Here is a 20,170-nt window from a genome sequence, read left to right as displayed (position 1 = left end):
GCAGGTGCACGCGCGGCCCCGTAGTCCTCACACGCCTGCCTCGTCCGGCAGAGCCCCCTGCATCAATCCGGGGCTGGAGTGGAGAGCGAGATCGGGGAGCCCCAGGCAGGGAGCCGGACAAGTGACGAGCGTCTTTACCTGGGAAGGCGGGTTTGGGAGAAGTTGGGCGAGGAGAGGAGGGCGGGATTCAAGAGAGCAAAAGAGGCAGGTTCGGCGGGCTGGTGGGGGCCTAAGGGCGGCGGGGCCCCGCGGGGTATAAATAGCCGGCCCGCGTTTGACAGGCGCTGCGGTGACTGGCGGTGCCGCCCCCGCCCCCCCGCCGCGTGGGGAGGGGAGGAGCGCTCTGAGCTGGCGGGGAGGGGGAGGCGGACTCCAGTGTCCTGGTGGCGGCGGCAGGAGGCCGAGGGGGAGGAGCCGAGGCGGGGGGTGGAGGGAGGGGGCCGGGAGCGGGGCGGGGGCCACCATTGCTCCCCGCGCCGAGCTCTGTGTCGCCGCCGTCGCCTAGGCGGTTGGGGGTCGGTGGGGCGGCGCGGGCGGGGGTCGCTGCGCGGGGCGGCGAGCCTCTGTTTTGTCTCCTCCTCTCCCTGTGGAGCGGCTTGGGCTGCTGGGGAGGCCCCGGCTCCCTCCGGACGCTCGGCCAACGGCGCGGCTGCTAGTCCGCGGCCCTGCTGAGAGGGAAAAGGACGCCGCGGTCTTCCCAGGCGTCGCGGAGAGCAGGTAAGAGCGCGGGCAGCCGAGGCTGGTGAGAGGGAGCGCGAAGGGCGCGGCGATAAAGCCTAGCTGTCCCGAGTGCCGCCGCCTCCCTTCGCGCCCCCGCCCCGCGCTTGTGTTGTTTGCTTCGGGGTATGCGGAGGGGTTTTCCGGCGGCTGTGGCGGTGACACCGACCGGGGACTGGGGGAAGGGGGCTGAGTGTCCCCGGGCAACGGTCGCGGAGCGGGACTTGGAGAAAGGAGAAGGCGCGCTGAGCGCCTGCCCGCGGGGAGCGCGGGGCGCGGGGCAGGGCTGAGGGAAGAGGTTACAGACCCCGGCGCGGGGGATGGGCCGAGCGCAGCTGGTCTCGCCGTGTTTACATCTCTGCGCGAGTCACCTCTGCCGAGAAGCGGACTGAACTGACCCGCCTCATCCCGCCGGGAGGCCAGGGCGGGGGTCCGGCTCCGGAGGAAGCGCGTCCTGGGAGGGTTTGTGTAGGGCGGGAGTCTGCGGCCGGCGCCGGGGCTGGGCGCGAGCTCGGGGCGGGACCTGGGAGGCTCCGGCCGCTCTGGGTGGCTGGGTTGAGGCGGGGTGCTGGACACCAGTTTCCTTCCCTGTCGTGCCTTATCGCCGCCGCTTACCTTTCCTTCCTGGCGCTGCTAGCTTGCACGACAGGTTGTACTCGGCCGTTCTTTTATTCTCGCTCTCCACGCCGGCACCCTGCTGCCATCTCCCCCTGTTCCCCGGGAGGCAGGGAGGCTTGGCTCAGATCGGAATCTGTTTCTTAAACAAAACAAAAACGGGCTCGTAACACGCACGTCCAGCGACCGCCTTCTGGATCCTCGCGAAGCTGGCCCTCAGGGACTGCGCGACGGGATGGTCTAGGGGCGCGGAAGGAGGACAGGGAGGGCTCTGCCAGGGCTGGATGCTGTCTCTACCCCAGGAGCTTTGTGATCAGGGCATCCGAGCCCTCTCTCTTGCTCCTTTTGGGCATTTTTATTCCATGTCCGTAAAGGACCGAAAAAATACTCCGTAACACCAAGAATAGTCCAGATCGCACAGTTTCTAATCTTTTCCCTCTGTCAGCATCCTGGATGGACTCTTTCTAGGAGCCAGATTCGCTGTAGAATAGCCTTTAAGTTCTTAGTACTTCATTAAATGAGGAAGAGGAGGACGCGTCATTGTAAAACTGTTAAAAATTCCCCCCTTTCTTATGTTCATGAACGTTTACTTCAGCTTAATGGTTTAAATTTTAATCCGGTGATGAGAGAACAGTAATCGTGTGCTTGATAATCAGATTTGCTTTCCTTTTTATCTGTGACTCTCTATCCAGAAGTAAATTATGCACTTTCTTTCGTGCCAGAATCAGAGAAGGATGTATGCTTTACTAAGAAAGGATTGATATTTGTGTTTCGGAGTTTCTTCAAAAGGTAGAATGACTTATATAGGACTGGAAACCGTTAAATTACATTTAACGGAGTTTAGGAATAACAAAACTTTTTATAGAGCATTACAGTGTACACAGTATATTCATGTAAATATTATTGAGACGATATCTAGTAGTTAAACACATGAAATGGAAAATTGGAATATCAGGTAGGGCGTGGTGGCTCACGCCTGTAATCCCAGCACTTTGGGAGGCAGAGGTGGGCGGATCACCTGAGGTCAGGAGTTCAAGACCAGCCTGACCAATATGGTGAAACCCCATCTCTACTAAAAATACAAAAATCAGCCGGGCGCGATGGCGGGCGCCTATAATCCTAGCTACTCAGGAGGCTGAGGCAGGAGAATTGCTTGAACCCAGGAGGTGGAGGTTGCAGTGAGCCGAGATCGGGCCATTGCACTCCAGCCTGGGCGACAAGAGCAAAATCCTGTCTCCAAAAAAAAAAAAAAAAAAAAAAAAAAAACTTGGACTATCCTGGGCATTTGAAATTTGAATATTTATGTCAACCTATTTTTAAGTTTAGTGATTTAACTCATTGGATTAATCATTGTCTCTTATTTCAGACATAAATACTCATTTACAAAATAGCTTGAGTATGGTTGGAGAGAATTTGTAACTTTGGGATTTTTCTATCCTAAGTAAACAGATTGGTACCTGTGGCCTGTAGGGTCTTGCTAATGTTAATGGCTTTACCTGCTCATGTTGTATACCATTTTTGGAGGGGGTAACAACGTCATTGTGATATAATTCACATACTAGTCAGTTCAAAGTATACAGTTTAGTGGGCTTATTAATTAATTAAAAAAAAATTACTCCATTTTGCAGGTGAACAATTCAGTGGTTTTTAAGTACGGTTGTCCATCGGTATCTGTTGGGGGTTGGTTCTAGGACCTTTCTCAGATACTAGAATCTATGGATGCTCAGGTCCCTAAAATAAAATGGCATAGTTGCTCGATGCGGTGGCCTGTGCCTGTAATCCCAGTTATTCAGGAGGTTGAGGTGGGAGGATCTCGTGAGACCAGAGTTTGGACACCAGCCTGGGTGACAGAGCAAAATTCTGTCTCTTAGGAAAAATGAAGAAATAAAAACGACATATTATTTGCATATAAACTATGCATATCCTCTTGTATGCTTTAAATCATCTCCAGATTACTTATACTACCTAATACAATGTGGATGCTATGTAAATAGTTGTTATACTGTGTTGTTTAGGGATAATGATCAGGAAAAAAGTCTCTACATGTTCATTTACAGACAATTTTTTTTAGTAGTTTCTGTACCTCATTGATTGAATCCATGGATTCAGAACTTATGGATGTGGAGGGCCGACTGTATATTCAAAGTTGTGCAGTCATCACTATAATCAATTTTAGAGCATTTTAATCATCCCCCAAAAGATCCCCATATCCATTAGCAGTCGCTTTTCATTTTCCCTCAGCACTCCAGTCCTATGCAACATCGACTTTCTATCTTTATAGATTAGACTATTCCGGACATTTTATATAAATGAAACCATATATGTGGTCTTTTGTGACTGGCTTCTTTCGCTTAGCATAATGCTTTCAAAGTATATCCATGTTGTAATATGTGTCGGTACTTCATTTCTTTTTTTTTTTCTTTTTTAGTTTCATCTGTTTTCTTCTTTTTTTATTTTTCTTTTTTTGAGACATAGTCTCGCTCTGTCGCCTAGGCTGGAGTGCAGTGGTACGATCTGGCTCACTGTAACCTCTGCTGGTTCAAGCTATTCTCCTGCCTCAATCTCTTGAGTAACTGGGACCACAGGTGTATGCTACAACACCCGGCTAATTTTTTTTTTTTTTTTTTGGTATTTTTAGTAGAGACGGGGTTTCACCATGTTAGCCAGCATGGTCTTGATCTCCTGACCTCGTGATCCACCCGCCTCGGCCTCTCAAAGTGCCGGGATTACAGGGGTGAGCCACCGTGCCCAGCCAATCTATTTTCTTTTTTATAGAGATGGGGTTTCACCATATTGCCTAGGGTAGTCTTGAACTCCTGGGCTCAAGCAATCCTCCCGCTTTGGCCTCTCAAAGTGCTGGGATTTCAGGCGTGAGCCACTGTACCTGGTCCTTTTTAATTAAAAAAATTTTTTATGGTCACTTTTTTTTTTTTTTTTTGAGATGGAGTCTCGCTCTGTTGCCCAGACTGGAGTGCAGTGGCACGATCTCGCCTCACTGCAACCTCTGCCTCCTGGGTTCAAGTGATTCTCTTGCCTCAGCCTGCCAGGTAGCTGGGACTACAGGCACGTGCCACTATGCCCAGCTAATTTTTTGTATTTTTAGTAGAGATGGGATTTCACTGTGTTAGCCAGGATGGTCTCGATCTCCTGACCCCCGTGATCCACCCGCCTCAGCCTCCCAAAGTGCTGGGATTCCAGATATGAGCCACTGCACCCAGCCTATAGTCACTTTTTTTTTTTATTGCTGAGTAATATTCTATTTAGGGATATATTACATTTTATTTATCTCTGCATCAGTTGATGGACATTTAAGATTCTATTTTTTTGGGCTATTATGCTGCTATGAATATTCGTGTTTTTGTGTAGATGTCATTTCTTTGGGTATGTACACTTTTTAATAAATTAGCTTTTGACTTACCTGATACCAAAAAAATTATCCATTTTGAGTATATAATTCAATACTTTTTAGTAAATATATAGAATTTGAAACTATCACCTTGAGCTAGTTTTCGAACATTTCCATTGCCTCCAAAATTCCCTCCAGCCTGTTTGCAGTTAACCTTTATTCCCAGCCCCAGTCTCAGGCAATCACTGATTGGTTTTGTCTTAATTCATTTGCTTTTTCTGGATATTTTGGAATTGTATAAATGGAATTGTACAATATGTAGTCTTTCGTATCTGGCTTCTTTCACTTGACATAATGTTTTTGGGATTCATTCATATTGTAGCGTTTATCAGTTTTTTGTTCCTTTTTATTTTGGAATAGTATTTCTTTGTATGAGTATATGAAAATCCCCCCCCTTATCTATGTGGGATACATTCCAAGACCCCCAGTGGATGCCTGAAATCTCAGGTAGTATTGAATCTTATATATTTTTTTGTATCTGTATACCTAGTTTAGTTTGTTAATCAGGCATAATAAGAGATTAAAAACAGTATGATAGAATAGTTACAACAATATGCTATTCACAATTTCATAGATGGAAGATTTCTTACTGTAGATGTTAGCAAACTCAGCATAAAGTTTTTTTTCTTATTAAATTGAGAACTTTCACTTTTTCACTTAAAAGAAATATTTTACAGCTTCTCTTTGGCATATCCAAATTGTCATCCTCATTACTCTTGAACATTTGAGCCATTATTAAGTAAAATAAGGGTTACTTGAACACTAGCACTACGATACTAGTTGATCTGATAGCTGAGATGGCCACTAAGCAGGTAGTGTAGACAGCGTGAATATGGTGGATAAAGGGATGATTCACGTCCGAGGCAGAGCGGCATGGTATGAGTTTTCATCATGCTATTCAGAATGGCACACAATTTAAAACATAGATTGTTTATTTCTGAAATTTTCCATTTATCTTTTTTTTTTTTTTTTGAGGCGGAGTCTCGCTCAGTTGCCCAGGCTGGAGTGCGGTGGCTCACTGCAAGCTCACTGCAAGCTCCGCCTCCCGGGTTCACGCCATTCTCCTCCCTCAGCCTCCTGAGTAGCTGGGACTACAGGCGCCCGCCACTGCGCCCGGCGCATTTTTTTGTATTTTAGTAGAGATGGGGTTTCACCGGGTTAGCCAGGATGGTCTCGATCTCCTGACCTCGTGATCTGCCCGCCTCGGCCTCCCAAAGTGCAGGGATTACAGGCGTGAGCCACCGCGCCCGGCCCCATTTATCATTTTCAGAACATGTTGGACTGTGGGTAACTGAAACTGGAAAGTAAAGCTGTAGGTTAGGGGAGATTACTGTAACACACTTTAACTGTTGACCAGTATAAAGGTGTTTCGATTATTTCCAGTTTTTGACTCTTTTGAATAATACTCAAACATTAGAGTACAAGTCTTTATGTGAACATATGGTTTTGTTTCTCTTGGTTAGCTATCTAGGAGTAAAATTACAGCATCATATGTTTAGCTTTTTAGGACACTGCCAAACTGTTTCCCAAAGTGGCCGTAACATCTTATATTGCTAACAGCAATGTTTGAGAGTTCCAGTTTTCTTCATATCTTTGCCAACACTTATTATTGTCTTTTTAAAAAATTATAGCTGTTCTAATGGATATGAATGTGTTTGTTTGTCTTTGAGTCACTCTGCCGCCCAGGCTGGAGTGCAGTGGAGCATTCTAAGCTCACTGCAACCTCTCCCTCCTGGGTTCAAGCAATTCTCATGCCTCAGCTCCCAAGCTGCTGGAATTACAGCTGAGCACAACTATGCTTAGCTGATTTTTTGTACTTTTAGTGGAGACGGGGTTTCACCATGTTGCCCAGGCTGGTCTCGAATCCTGAGCTCAGGCAATCCTTCGGCCTTGGCCTCCCAAAGTGCTAGGATTACAGGCGTGAGCCACCATGCCCAGTCTGATTTTGGTGATTCGTTGTGTTTTTTTTTTTTTTTCTTTTTTTCTCTGTATACTGTTTAGTGGAGTCATTGTGATTTAATTTTAATTTTCCTTATGACTCATAGTATTGAGCATCTTTTCATGTGTCTTTTTTTCTTGACCTATTTATGTCTAAAGTTGCAATTTTTTTTTTTTTGGTGAAAAATCAGACCTTGGCGATTACCTTGAGCAGTAGGATATTAATAATTCCCACAAGTTTAGCATTCCAGTAATGGAACTCTTGGCATAAATGGGCAAAAGACAGGGTCTCACTCTGTTGCCCAGGCTGGAGTGCAGTGGTGCGACCAGAGCTCCCTGTAGCCTTGACTTCCTGGGCTCAAGCAGTCCCCCTACCTCAGCCTCTTGAGTAGTTGGGAATGGGGAATGCAGGTGCATACCACCATGCCAGGTTAATTTTTAATTTTTATTTTTTGTAGAGATGGGGGTCTCACTGCATTGCCCAGGCTACTCTTGAACCCCTGGGCTCAAGAGATCTTCCTGTGTTGACCTACCAAAGTGGTGGGATTACAAGCATGAGCCACTGTATCTGACCCATTTTTTTTTTTTTATGACATCGCTATTCAGATCTTTTGCTCCTTTTAAAATTGGGTTGTTTGGGCTGGGTGTGGTGACTCATGCCTGTAACTCCAGCACTTTGGGAGGTCGGGGTGGGTGGATCACCTGAGGTCAGGAGTTCAAGACCAGCCTGGCCAACATGGCAAAACCCTGTTTCTACTAAAAATACAAAAATTAGCTGGAGGTGGTGGCGCATGCCTATAATCTCAGCTACTCAGAAGGCTGAGGTAGGGTAATTGCATAAACCTGGGAGGCGGAGGTTGCAGTGAGCTGAGATTGCAACACTGCACTCCAGCCTAGCGACAGAGCAAGGCTCTGTCTCAAAAAAATAAAATATAATATAATAAAATTGGGTTGTTTGACTTACTGAGTTGTAAGAAGGTTTTTTTTTTTTTAAATATATTCTGGATGTAAGTTCTTTAATAGATATATGATCTGCAAATATTTCTTCACAGTCTGTTGCTGGTCTTTTCATTGCTTAAAAAATTGGTGGCTGGGCGCGGTGGCTCACACCTGTAATCCCAGCACTTTGGGAGGCCAAGATGGGCAGATCTCTAGGTCAGGCATTTGAGACCAGCCTGGCCAACGTGGTAAAACCCCAATCTCAGTAGAGATTTTCATCTCTACTGAAAATACAAAAATTAGCCGGTGTGGTAGTGTGCACCTGTAGTCCCAACTACTTAGGAGGCTGAGGTTGGAGAATCACTTGAACCCAGGAGGTGGAGGTTGCAGTGAGCTGAGATTGCTCCACTGCACTCCAGTCTAGGCAACAGAGCGAGACTCCGTCTCAAAAAAAAAAAAAAAAAAAAAAAAAAAAATGGTGATTGACATCTTTTAAAGTGTAATTAGTTTAAATTTTAATGAAGTGTGGTTTCTGAATTTTTTCTTTTATAGATCATGATTTTGTTGTCTTATGTAAGAACTCTCTGCCTAATTCCAGATCTTGAGATTTTTCTGTTTTCTAGAAGTTTTATAGTTTTAACTCTAATAGTTAGATTTTATCATCTATTTTGAATTAACTTCTGTGTATGGTGAGAAATCAAGTTCTAAATTCATCTTTTACATACAGATTGTTCTGTCAACCTAAATAAAAGACAGAGAGTCCCTCTGAAAGAAAACAATATTTATTCAGGAATGGGCATTATAATGGAAATATGCATACCATAGTAAACTATGTACATATTCAGGGAGGTAAAGTAAGACATAGATTTTTAAAGGAAAAATGAGGAGGATTACATCATCGTTTTAAATCAGTTTTCTTTGGCTATAAAGATCAATGACAAGAGTGGTGCCAATCTGAGGTTGGACACGAAGTTACTGGGCAGATATCCTTGCAGAAGTATTTTTTGTGTGTGTAAGGTTGCAATTGCCTTTGTGCAAGGTTGTGGCCTTTATGGGTTTTTTTGTGATCAATTTTTTTTTTTTTTTGGAGATGTAATCTCGCTCTGTTGCCCAGGTTGGAGTGCAGAGGTACAATCTCGGCTTGCTGCAATGTCTGCCTCCTGGGTTCAAGCAATTCTCCTGCCTCAGCTTTCCACATAGCTGGGACGACAGGCCTGCGCCACCACGCCTAGCTAATTTTTGTATTTTTAGTAGGAATGGGGTTTCATCATGTTGGCCAGGCTGGTCTCAAACTCCTGAACTCAAGTGATCCACCCACCTCTGCCTCCCAAAGTGCTGGGATTACGAGTGTGGCCTGCCTGTCTCTGCCTCCCAAAGTGCTGGGATTACAGGCGTGAGCCACTATGCCCAGGCAATAGTTATTTTTTTAAATCAGGTATTCTTGCATGCGAACCCTCCTTTCATGACTTTCTCTGGCTCCATTTGTCAGGGCTTTTAACACAAATGACTCAATTTTAATTCTAACAACTTTCACTTTTCTCTCTTTTGATCAAAATCTTTCTTTAGACCCAGGCACAGTGGCTCATGCCTGTAATTCTAGCACTTTGGGAGGCAGAGGCAGGAGGATTGCTTGAGCCCAGGAGTTTGAGACCCACCTGGGCAACATGGTGAGACCCTGTCTCTAGAAAAACAAACAAAACAAAACAAAAAGGATCTTTCTTTGGAAGCATCACTGATCAGTCATCTTGTAGTTAGGTTTTAATTATCTTTAGGTGCCAGGATGGACCTGTCCTGGGTTGTTGGTATGGTCCCATGTTGGAGGGAGTGCTTGGCAAACTAGGAGTCAGTGTCAGGACCCCTTCAGTCACATTTGAGCAACAAGGGAAGTTTGGAGGGAGTGATTCTCAGGCTAAGTCTGCCAGAAATCCGTTATTAAGATCAGTTTTTGTCTGTTCCTTAAATGTAGGCTATCATCTCAGGGTGTAGGGCCAGCCCGGTATAATTCTGTTGGGAGTAGTACTTCTACAGAAATGTAACAAATAACATGTACAAAGTTTAAAAAGGAAAATACAAAGTAAACTTAATAATAATATGATAATACCAGTTTACGTAATGGTTTTGAGCCATGAAGCTAGACCTAAGGGCAGTCAGTTGAATAAACCAAGTGACCATGGAAAACTAGATCAGACCTGTTGTGACCATGTGGTCTGTTTTCTTATTTTACATATGAGTCTCAACTTCCTCAAAGGAATTTATCCAGGTAAATTGTGTAGTATTAGTAATAGCACAGACATTTCTTTACTTAACCAATAGCTAATGCAGAGCAATGTTATCATTCGGTATTCCATAACTGGGTTGAATTAAAGCAGAGTGTGAACAATTTTTTTAGGGATGTTGCCAGAGTCACCCACTAGATGGACTGAAGGATCTCTTAGGTCAAGTTCTGTCAAGTTACCAGTAGAAGCTGCTGATTGTGAAATTTCAATTACAACATTATCTTGCCAAGTGAAAAAGCTGCGCCTTAAGAAGGGTAAGAGTCTCCCCTTGTTCAGTTATCTTGGGAAAAGCTGTCCATAGTGCGGAACCATCGACTTCTTGTCCTGGCTTGCAGTTTGAATATCTCTGGTTAAAGCATTGGGCAGTTTGGTGAACTTTTCTGTGTGGCTCAGACTTCGAGTACCAGACTTGTCCCTTAAAATTCATCGAGTTTCAGCTTATAGGGCTTCAGGAACAGAGCAATTTCTGTTTTAATAATTCTGTGGAAGAAATTTGGATTGGAGGAAGCTAGAAGAATTTAGAATCTAGGCCAGTTTGCAGGTAGATAATAAAAACTCAAATACAGTGTACAGGGCTACAGTCTAATAACAGATACAGTATAGCTTTTCTTTAGAAATGTAACTTTTCTCTTTATAGTCATCCCAGTTTCTACCAGAGATAATCAGAATAAGACAAATTTGTTTATAAAATAGTTTTAACAGTTTTTTTGTCTGATTATTTACTTAAGTGCAGCAAGAATAGCTGTTGGCCACAAAGAAATCTCAGATTTATGAACTTTCAAGACTAGGAAGCCAAACCAAGGCAGGCATTAGATTTCACCTACAGCCGTAAGGTTCCTGGGCCAGCCAAGAAGTGACAGATTATGTTCTCTCACTGTAAGGATGGGAACACCTGAACCCAGACGTTTTGTGCACATTCTTAAATATGATATTCCAGTCAAAGCCTTGGCAATATAACTAATGTTTCCAATTGTATCCTGTTATAAAGAGAGCAGATTTTTGTGAACTTAGAGTAACAACACTATATTATCAGAAAAATAAGAAGACTCATGAATAGTTTCTGAATTTTACTTAACCAATACCTAATGCAGAGGGATCAAGTAGGGAGAAAAAGTAAATGCTTTCACTTTTGTTGAGAGAAGTATTATCTTACCAAATTACTGTAAATGATTGATACTTTAAGAGAAAAAGTTTTCTTAAATCTGGAAAACTGAACATTTAAGTAAAGAACCAACAATGTTTCAAATAAAAGTCATAAAAATATCGTTGATTATTTAATCTCATATTTTGTGTTGCTTAATCTTAATTAGCAGTTTTTCTAACTAATCAATTTCTTCATTAGAATTCTGGAAAATTTTTAGTTCATTGAGCTTAAAGTTATTAGAAATGTATATTTAATTGTACAAGTCTTTTCCATGAATCTGATTGCAGATATTTTTATTTTTATTTATTTTTAAATTTTATTTATTTTTTGAGATGGAGTTTCACTCTATTGCCCAGGCTGGAGTGCAGTGGCCTGATGTCGGCTCACTGCAACCTCCGCCTCCTGGGTTCAAGCGATTCTTGTGTCTCAGCTTCCCAAGCAGCTGGGATTACAGGTGCATACCACTACCTTGGGTAATTTTTGTATTTTTAGTAGACACTAAAGACTAAAATTAGTAGAGACCAAAGACTACAATTAGTAGAGACCAGAGATTAAAGACTAAAATTTTGTATTTTTAGTAGCCATGTTGACCAGGCTGGTCTCGAACTCCTGACCTCACGTGATCCGCCCAACTCGGCCTCCCAAAGTGCTGGGATTACAGATGTGAGCCACCATGCCCAGCCTGTTTTTAGAGAAGAATCAAAACTGGTGAATGATGAAGATTTAGAATAGCCATGGTTAAGAATCTGATGAAGTTCATTATTTATAATCAGCAGTTGACAAATTCAGTTATTTTTGTGGCATGTAACATATACTAGAATTATGACTGATGACATATTAGATTTCTAAGAGTTTTATGTACTTTTGGAATATTCATATTAATATATCAATAAATGTAACGAAAAGAAGATCTAGAATCACTTATTTGTCAATGCTTTCCATATAATTCATCATATCAAATAATCCTGATTTAGATCAGCGTCTCTGTTTCAGAAATCTTTGAGAAGGTCCAGTGCCCTGTGGAACATCCTAAAGTTAGTTGGAGGCCAAGAAAGACTTACTTATTTTTTATTTTTCTGAGACTGGAGTGCAGTAGTGCGATCTCAACTCTCTGCAACCTCTGCCTTCGGGGTTCAAGCAATTCTCCTGTCTCAGCCTCCTGAGTAGCTGGGATTACAGGCATGAGCCACTGCGCCTGGCCTAATTTTGTATTTTTAGTAGAAACGGGGTTTCTCCATGTTGGTTCGGCTGGTCTCGAACTCTGACCTCAAGTGATCCACCCACCTCGGCCTCCCAAAGTGCTGGGATTACAGGCATGAGCCACCGCGCCAAGCTGAAAGACTTAATTTAGAACTTGATCCTGGGAAAGTCTACCAAAGATATCAAAAGGTTTAAAACACCTGATCAAAACATAATCATAGGTCACTGTGAAATAATAGTCATTAATTTAACCACAGTAATAATAAAAAGATTTCAAAAGCAATACAGAAAGTTACATGGATGGGAAACAACAACAACAACAACAAAACAAATCCAAAACCCTTAACCCTTCCAAAGCCCAGTTTTCCTAAGTAACCAAAAACCCCAATAAAGACAGCATGAAATACAGGGATTATCTTCATAAGATGCAAAATCTTTGTTTCTTGGGCCAATTAACAAAAAGGCAAAGAAAACTTCCTGCAATGAGATTGCTTCTCCTAATGGGAATCCCATTTAGATAACTTGGAAGTTGGACCTGATGAAAAATTACTTGAATTTAGGCTGACACAGGAAGAATGTATGTCCAAGGTTATGAGTGTACACCATATTATAGAGAAATGTAAACAAGAAAACTAGTACCTTGAGCAGGAAATACATGGCTCTTAGTAAAATCATGGGAAATTCTGGGTTAAATGGAGCAATTCAGACACATCAGGAAAAGCCAAGAATACAGAATTGCTCTAAACTATAAAGCTGCAGTTCAGAAGATGTTTGAAAATTTAAAGAAACATTTCTGAAGTAAACATAAAAACCTCTGCAGTTTTTACTAAGAACATATCAAGACTTCAAGAAAAGCTTGTTCTAACACAGGGGACCAAAATTTTAGGTATTTGTTGTTGTTTTTGAAACAGGGTCTCATTCTGTCACCTAGGCTAGAGTGCAGTGGCACAGTCTTGGCTCACTGCAATCTCCACTTTCCAGATTCGAGTGATTCTCCTGACTCAGCCCCCAGAGTAGCTGGGACTACAGGCACATGCCACCATGTCCAGCTAATTTTGGTATTTTTTAGTAGAGATGGTGTTTTTCCATGTTGTCCAGGCTGGTCTTGAACTCCTGACCTCAGGTGATCCACCTCTGCCTCCCAAAGTGCTGGGACTACAGGCGTGAGCCACTGTGCCTGACCAAAGCTAAACTTTTAGAAAGCTTGTAACTAATTTTCTTTTATTTGTAGCCAACTTAATCGTATGAAAAATCCCTTCCTTCCTTCCTTCCTTCCTTCCTTCCTTCCTTCCTTCCTTCCTTCCTTCCTTCCTTCCTCCATCCCTTCCTCCCTTCCTCCTTCCCTCCCTCCCTCCCTCGCCTTCCTGCCTGTCTGCCTTCTCTCCCTCCCCCTGCTTGCTTGCTTGCTTTCTTTCTTTCTTTCTTTCTTTCTTTCTTTCTTTCTTTCTTTCTTTCTTTCTTTCTTTCTTTCTTTCTTTCTTTTCTTTTCTTTTCTTTTCTTTCTTTCTTTCTTTCTCTCTCTCTCTCTTTCTTTCTTTCTTTCTTTCTGTCTTTTTCTTTCTTTTCTTTCTTTCTCTCTCTCTCTCTTTCTTTCTTTCTTTCTTTCTTTCTTTCTTTCTTTCTTTCTTTCTTTCTTTCTTTCTTTCTTTCTTTCTTTTTCTTTCTTTTCTTTCCCCTTCCTTCCTTCCTTCCTTCCTTCCTTCCTTCCTTCCTTCCTTCCTTCCTTCCTTCCTTCCTTCCTTCCTTCCTTTTCTTCCTTCCTCTGTTTTCTTCTTCTCTCTCTCTTTCTTTCTCTTTCACTCTTTCTCTCGTTCTCTCTTTCCCTCCCTCCCTCCCTCCCTCCCTCCCTCCCTCCCTCCCTTCCTTCCTTCCTTCCTTCCTTCCTTCCTTCCTTCCTTCCTCTTTCCCTTTCCCCTTCCCCTCTTCTCTTCTCTTCTCTTCTCTCTTCCTTCCTTCCTTCCTTCCTTCCTTCCTTCCTTCCTTCCTTCCTTCCTTCCTTCCTTCCTTCCTTCCTTCCTTCCTCAACTCCCCTCCCTCTCTCCTTCCCTCCTTCTTTCCTACTTCCTTTTTTTGATAGAGGGACTCTGTCTCCACTGCTATCACATGTCATTTGCAGGCTCAAGTGATCCTCCCACCTCAGACTCCTGAGTAGCTGAGACTACAGGCACATGCCAGTGTGTCTGGCTAATTTTTGTATTTTTTGGAGAGATGGGGTTTCACCATGTTGTACAGGCCGGTGTTGTACTCCTGGGCTGAAGTGATCTGGCTGCTTCGGCCTCCCAGAGTGCTGGGATTACAGGCATGAGCCACTGTGTCTGGCCCCCACACAAAATTTTTTTTTTTTTTTTTTTTTTGAGACGGAGTCTCGCGCTGTCGCCCGGGCTGGAGTGCAGTGGCCAGATCTCAGCTCACTGCAAGCTCCGCCTCCCGGGTTTACGCCACTCTCCTGCCTCAGCCTCCCAAGTAGCTGGGACTACAGGCGCCCGCCACCTCGCCCGGCTAGTTTTTTGTCTTTTTAGTAGAGACGGGGTTTCATCATGTTAGCTAGGATGGTCTCGATCTCCTGACCTCGCAATCCACCCGTCTCGGCCTCCCAAAGTGCTGGGATTACAGGCTTGAGCCACCGCACCCGGCCCAAAATTTCTTTAATAAATTCATCCTTCACGAACCTTCCACAGCTTAATCAGATCTTCCACAACATTCTTGGGCCTTTAGCTTTGTCCTATACCTTCTCTTTCTTAAATAATCAGTCATTTTACTTTAGGATACAGTTTACTTTCTTTTTTCCTTATCATTTTAAAAAGTTATTCTCCTTTCAACCCTCCTTGCCAAAATTACATCCTTATAACTTTCTTTGTATTTCTCTCTCATGCTTACTGAGTCTTTTTTATCTTATTTCCTTCCTAAATGTTAGTTTTTGAAATAACCTCAAATAACCTCTGAATTTACAGTTATTCTTTTTTCTCAATGAATAATACGTTCTTATGCTTTTCTCATAATTTCTCTCATCAAAGCCACATGTTTTTTGTTACACTTCATATACAGAATTATATACACTACTTAGAATTTCTAACTTAGTAATCTTGATTTTTCATGAAAACCTAGGAAGCAAGAAATTTTGAACTGTCTATCATGTATCAGTATTTTATAGATGAGAATCATCTTATTTTTTTTTATTTTTTGAGTTAGGGTCTCTCACTATTGCCCAGCCTAGAGTGCAGTGGCATAATGATAGTGTACACAAGGTCAGGAGTTTGAGACCAGCCTGACCAACATGGTGAAACCCCGTCTCTACTAATACAAACATAAACTGGACATGGTGGCGTGCACCTGTAATCCCAGCTACTTGGGTGACTGAGGCAGGAGAATCACTTGAACCCAGGAGGTAGAGGTTGCAGTGAGCTGAGATTGCGCTACTACACTCTAGCCTGGTGACAGAGCGAGACTCAGTCTCAAAAAAAAAAAAAAAATTAAACCTTGTTCTTTTTGTTTTTTTTTTTGAGAGAAGTCTCGCTCTTATCCCCCAGGTTTGAGTGCAATGGCTTGATCTCGGCTCACTGCAACCTCCGCCTCCCGGGTTCAAACTATTCTCCTGCCTCTGCCTCCCAAGTAACTGGGATTAAGTCACCTGCCACCATGCCTGGCTAATTTTTGTATATTTTAGTAGAGACAGGGTTTCACCATGTCGGTCAGGCTGGTTTTGAACTCCTGACCGCAAGTGATCCGCCCACTTCGGCCTCCCAAAGTGCTGGGATTATAGGCGGGAGCCACTGTGCCTGGCCTGCAGGCCATGCTATAGTATCTTCCACATCTATCATTGAGGCTAGCACTCTGCCCCCCTCCACTACCTCTCAGCAAACCAAACTCATTGCCTTAACTTGGGCCCTCACTCTTGCAAAGGGACTATGCGTCAATATTTATACTGACTCTCAATATGCCTTCCATATCCTGCACCACCATGCTGTTATATGGGCAGAAAAAGGTTTCCTCACTACACAAGGTTCCTCTATCATTAATGCTTCTTTAATAAAAACGCTTCTCAAGGCTGCTTTATTTCCAAAGGAAGTTGGAGTCACTCACTGCAAGGGCCATCAAAAGGCATCAGATCCCATTGCTCAGGACAACGCTTATGCTGATAAGGTAGCTAAAAAAGCAGCCATCAAAAGGCATCAGATCCCAATGCTCAGGACAATGCTTATGCTGGTAAGGTAGCTAAAAAAGCAGCTAGTGTTACAACTTCTATCCCTCAGGGCAGTTTTTCTCCTCCTCATCTGGCCACTCCCACCTACTCCCCCACTGAAACTTCCACCCATTAATCTCTTCCCAAACAAGGCAAATGGATCTTTTTTTTTTTTTTTTTCAGACGAGTGTCGCTCTGTCGCCCAGGCTGGAGTGCAGTGGCCGGATCTGGCTCACTGCAAGCTCCGCCTTCCGGGTTTACGCCATTCTCCCGCCTCAGCCTCCCAAGTAGCTGGGACTACAGGCACCGGCCACCTCGCCCAGCTAATTTTTTGTATTTTTTAAGTAGAGATGGAGTTTCACCAGGTTAGCCAGGATGGTCTCGATCTCCTGACCTCGTGATCCGCCCGTCTCGGCCTCCCAAAGTGCTGGGATTACAGGCTTGAGCGCCCGGCCGGCAAATGGATCTTGAACCAAGGATCTCCTTCCAGCCTCACAGGCCCATTCTATTCTGTTGTCATTTCATAACCTTTTCCATGTAGGTTACAAGTTGCTAGCCCATCTCTTAAAACCTCTCATTCCCTTTCTGTCGTGGAAATCTATCCTCAAGGAAATGATTTCTCAGTGTTCCATCTGCTATTCTACTACTACTCCTCCTCAGGAATTTCTCAGGCCCCCTCCCTTCACTACACATCAAGGTGAGGGATTTGTCCTCACCCAGGACTGGCAAATTGACTTTACTCACATGCCTCGAGTCAAGAAACTAAAATATCTCTTGATCTAGGTAGACACTTTGACTGGATGGATAGAGGCCTTTCTCACAGGGTCTGAGAAGGCCACCGCAGTCATTTCTTCCCTTCTGTCAGACGTAATTGCTCGGTTTGCCCTTCCTGCCTCTTTACAGTCTGATAACGGACCAGCTTTTATTAGTCAAATCACCCAAGCAGTTTCTCAGGCTCTTGGTATTCAGTGAATCCTTCATACCCCTTACGGTCCTCAATCTTCAGGAAAGGTAAAACGGACTAATTGGGTGCGGTGGCTCAAGCCTGTAATCCCAGCACTTTGGGAGGCCGAGACGGGCGGATCACAAGGTCAGGAGATCGAGACCACCCTGGCTAACATGGTGAAACCCCGTCTCCACTAAAAACTACAAAAATCTAGCCGGGCGAGGTGGCGGGCGCCTGTAGTCCCAGCTACTCAGGAGGCTGAGGCAGGAGAATGGCGTAAACCCGGGAGGCGGAGCTTGCAGTGAGCTGAGATCTGGCCACTGCACTCTAGCCTGGGGGACAGAGTGAGACTCTGTCTCAAAAAAAAAAATAAAAAATAAAAAAAAATAAAAACACACCTCACCAAACTCAGCCTCCAACTTAAAAAAAAAGGACTCTGTCAAGAATAGAGCCTAAAAACTTGCCAGCCAAGCAAGTAATTACGCTAGACCCCGTTGGACCCCTTGGAAATGCTCTAATTAAATGTTTTGACTCCTCCCAATTCTTAGTCCTTTAATACCTGTTTTTCTCCTCCTCTTATTCTGTTTAGTTTTTCAATTCATACAAAACCGTATCCAGGGCCATCACCAATCATTCTGTATGACAAATGCTCCTTTTAGCAGCCCCATAATATCACCTCTTACCACAAAATCTTCCTTCAGCTTCATCTCTCCCACTCTAGGTTCCCATGTCGCCCCTAATCCTGCTTGAAGCAGCCCTGAGAAACATCGCCCATTCTCTCTCCATACCACCTCCAAAAATTTTCGTCACCCCAACACTTTACCACTATTTTGTTTTATGTTATTTTTCTTATTAATGTAAGAAGACAGGAATGTCAGGCCTCTGAGCCCAAGCTAAGCCATCATATCCCCTGTGACCTGCACGTATATATCCAGATGGCCTGAAGTAACTGAAGAATCACAAAAGAAGTGAAAATGGCTTGTTCCAACCTTAACTGATGACATTACCTTGTGAAATTCCTTCTCTGGCTCATCCTGGCTCAAAAGCTCCCCCATTGAGCACCTTGTGACTCCCCAACCCCTGCCCGCGAGAGAACTGCCCCCTTTGACTGTAATTTTCCATTACCTACCCAAATCCTATAAAACGGCCCCACCCCTGTCTCCCTTCGCTGACTCTCTTTTTGGACTCAGCCCGCCTGCACCCAGGTGAAATAAACAGCCTTGTTGCTCACACAAAGCCTGTTTGGTGGTCTCTTCACATGGACGCGAGTTAAAAGTTTTAACTTGTATTTCTATCCAGAGTATATTTAGATGATACTTTGCTGTTCAGTTTTCACCATCATAAAACAGGTTGAACAATCGTTGTTGATTAGGTTATGCCTGGGAACCTGACTAGTCTAGTTCTTTGGTTGAAGATTTCTAGAAATGTCAAAACGTGCCTGATAAGGAAAGCATCAAAATATCTCCAAAGGGCTGGGCACTGGCTCATGCCTGTTGGGAGGCTGAGATGGGAGGATTGCTTGAAGCCAGGAGTTTCAGACCAGCCTGGGCAACATAATGAGACTCCATCTCTGCAAAAAATGAAAAAACCTTAACGGGGTATGGTGGCATTTGCCTATAGTCCTAGCTACTCAGGAGCCTGAGGCAGGAGGATTGCTTGAGCGCAGGAGGTTGAGGCCGCAGCGAATTGTAATATGATGTCACTGCACTCCAGCCTGGTTGACAGAGTGAGACCTAGTATCAAAAAATTATGCAGAATTTTGATGATGTCACAAATTATCTAACTTCATTTCTTACCTCTGTGTGTATGTATAAGAGAGAGAGATTGATATTTTAGTCAATGATGGATCAGATAAACAACAGTAGTCCTGTAAGATTATAATACCTTAGTTTTACTGTACCTTTTCTATGTTTAGATACACAAATACTTTCCATTGTGTTAAGAGTTGTCTGTAGTATTCAGTATAGTAACATGCTGTACAGGTTTGGAGACTGGGAGCAATAAGCCATATCATGTAACCTAGGGGTGTAGGCAGGCTACACCATCTGTGTCTGTGTAAGTACGCTCTATAAGGCTTGCACAGTGACAAAATCCTTAGGTCCAAAATTGCCTAAGGACCTAAGGATGCATTTCTCAGGATATATTTCTGCCATTAAGCAACGCATTACTGTATGTGTATAGCACATAAGAATATATGTATAAGATTAAGGCTGGGTGCGGTGGCTGACGCCTGAAATCCCAGCACTTTGGGAGGCTGAAGAGGGTGGATCATTTGAGGTCAGAAGTTTGAAACCAGCCTGGCCAATGTGGTGAAACCCCGTCTCTACTAAAAATACAACAATTAGCCGGGCATGGTATGTGCCTGTATTTCCAGCTACTTGGGAAGCTGAGGCAGGAGAATTGCTTGAACCCATGAGGCAGAGGTTGCAGTGAGCTGAGATCACACCACTGCACTCTAGCCTGGGTGGTGGAGTGAGACTCTGTCTTTAAAAAAAAAAAAAAATATATATATATATATATATATGAATGAACATGTATGTTAATTGGATTACTCAGTGTCAAGGCTGTGAATATTTAAGATATTATTAGTCATGGTATGAGACCATGTGTATACCACACAATAATATATGTATAAGATTGGCCAGGCACGGTGGCTCATGCCTGTAATCCCAGCACTTTGGGAGGCTGAGGTGGGTGGATCACGAGGTCAGGAGATTGAGACTATCCTGGCTAACACAGTGAAACCCCGTCTCTACTAAAAATACAAAAACAAAATTATCCAGGTGTGGTGGCGGGCACTTGTAGTACC

At 43.7% G+C, this 20,170-nt stretch overlaps 1 protein-coding gene across 17 annotated transcripts in view; it reads left to right on the top strand.

The window, feature by feature from the left end:
• The first annotated feature begins 435 nt into the window (after positions 1 to 435).
• The window catches only part of ELF2 (E74 like ETS transcription factor 2), a 117,540-nt gene continuing 97,805 nt past the window's right edge, over positions 436 to 20,170 (top strand). For 5 of the 17 annotated variants that reach the window (XM_007999818.3, XM_007999811.3, XM_037992159.2 and 2 more), the window contains exon 1: positions 464 to 717. The gene's annotated coding sequence lies outside the window, so the exon portion shown is untranslated. Of the gene's footprint in view, positions 718 to 10,004; positions 10,146 to 20,170 lie in introns of all 17 variants that reach the window. The other 12 variants (XM_073017637.1, XM_007999824.3, XM_007999823.3 and 9 more) reach the window with 6 other exon arrangements.

The sequence above is a fragment of the Chlorocebus sabaeus genome, chromosome 7, assembly GCF_047675955.1.
Source record: "Chlorocebus sabaeus isolate Y175 chromosome 7, mChlSab1.0.hap1, whole genome shotgun sequence".
NCBI classification, from domain to species: domain Eukaryota; kingdom Metazoa; phylum Chordata; class Mammalia; order Primates; family Cercopithecidae; genus Chlorocebus; species Chlorocebus sabaeus.
This window is presented reverse-complemented; position numbering and strand designations above follow the sequence as displayed.